This window comes from Odontomachus brunneus, unplaced genomic scaffold (assembly GCF_010583005.1).
Source record: "Odontomachus brunneus isolate Ranch 3 - 2012 unplaced genomic scaffold, Obru_v1 Obru_scaffold_185, whole genome shotgun sequence".
Lineage (NCBI taxonomy): Eukaryota > Metazoa > Arthropoda > Insecta > Hymenoptera > Formicidae > Odontomachus > Odontomachus brunneus.
In genome coordinates this window covers 641,623-643,703 of record NW_022639635.1, presented here as the reverse complement: position 1 = coordinate 643,703, position 2,081 = coordinate 641,623, and positions in this window count along the sequence as shown.

Below are 2,081 nucleotides of genomic sequence, written 5' to 3'. Positions count from 1 at the left end.
GCCTGGAGGAGAGCGGAGTTAAGCCGTAATGGCTACCCGCCTCCTCCAGGCGAATTTCAACCACGCTCGCGGAGCCCAGGAACTGTTTATGCAGTCCCTCCGCTAGTGCGGTTGTGGATTGGGGATCGCCTACGAGCCTCACTCCGTCCCCGGGAGTCATCCATAATGGGTGACGTTGCGGGGCGGGGTGGCAAGTGCTCGGTGGCGATCTTCCGCGAAGAGAGAAAGGCCTCGCCCCCCAATCTCCCTGGTGGAGAGGGGGGGGAGGATATGTCGCGGTCGAGTAGGGGGCCCTAGATGTGGTTGGGGTTTACGCCCCACCATCATGGGACCTCGCTCACTTTGAACACCTTTTGGACCGGCTGGGGGACCTCATGTCGAGGCGCCCCCAAAGGCCGGTCCTGGTGGCCAGGGACCTCAATGCTAAATCGGCGTTGTGGGGGTCCTCGGTCAGGTGCCGAAGGGGCGAGGTTATGGAAGAATGGGTCGCGTCCCATGGCCTCTGTGTCATAAACAGAGGCCGGAGGAGCACCTTCGTCGGGCCGCGGGGGAGATCTGTGATCGCCGTCACATTAGCGTCTCCCCATGCGGCCCGACTAATTCAGAATTGGCGGGTAGTGACCAGGGGGGAAAACCTCTCGGACCATCGTTATATCGTGGTCCGACTGGTCGCCACCTCCGAGGAGGTGCTCCTGACACGCGGCCAGGGGGGCGCCCGACCACCAAGATGGGCCCTTTGCAAGCTCGACCGCGACAGGTTGGCGGGCGCCTTAACGGCGGCACATGGGCGGACGCGGGCCCCACATCGGGGACCCGGGCCGCCATTGAGGCCGAGGCGGCCGGGCTCGTGGGCATGATGACAGCGGCGTGTGATACCGCCATGCCCCGATCCCGGCCGCATCCCCGCCGGTCCGTGTACTGGTGGTCGGCGGAGACCGCCGAACTTCGGCGCTCCGCTGGCCAAGCCAGGCGAGAAATGGACCGGCGGGGAAGAGATAGTACGGGTGGAATGGCCGCCGGGAGAGCGTACCGCGAAAAGCGGGGCGCCCTCAAGGCGGCCATTTTACGGCCAAGGCCCGTGCCTGGGATGACCTGGTCTCCACCATCGACAGGGACCCGTGGGGGCGCCCATATCACATCGTGATGAGGCGTTTGCGCAACTGGGCGCCTTCTCCAACGGCGTCCCTGGATCCCGACTTCCTCGACGAAGTAGTGGCGGCCCTCTTTCCATGGGGGGAAGCATGTATTCCCCCCTACGAGGGCGCCCCGCCGGACGGGGAGGATGAGACGGTCGGGGTCACCGAGGTGGAGATAGACAGGGCCGTCAGGAGATTCGGCGCCAAGAAAAGGGCGCCGGGCCCTGACGGCATCCTAGGCACAGTATGGGCCTTGGCGATGAAGGAGGCGGAGGTGAGGAGTCGCACAATGCGGCTCTTCACCTTCTGTTTGAGGACCGCGGTGTTTCCCAGCCCCTGGAAGAGGGCCAATCTGGTCCTCTTCCGAAAGGGGGGTAAGCCGGAGAACAGCTCTTCCGCTTATAGGCCAATATGCTTATTGGACGAGGCGGGCAAACTATTCGAAAGAATAATATACGCCCGCCTCGTCCGGCACCTGTCCCGGGATAGTCCAAAGCTCAGTGAGGAGCAATACGGCTTCCGGGAGGGACGGTCAAGCGTGGACGCGATTTTACACGTCTGGTCCCTCTCGGAGGCCGTCGTGAGGAGGGGGGGAGTTATGTTGGCGGTGTCCTTGGACATCGCCAACGCTTTCAACTCCTTCCCTTGGGACCGGGTGGAGGCGGGTCTGGCCCACTTCAGGGCCCCACCCCCACCTGGTCTCAATTATTAGGGACTACTTCCGGGACAGAAGACTGGGGTTCCGCAACAAAGCGGAACTCCAGTGCGGAAGGGTGGTCTACCGCGGTGTTCCTCAGGGGTCCGTACTGGGACCCCTACTATGGAACATCGCGTACGACCAAGTCCTCCGCCTTGCCCTCCCCCCCGGCTACAGCGTCGTCTGCTACGCAGACGACACCATGGTGCTGGCCGGGGGCAGGGGCTGGCGGAGCGCCCTGGAAAAGG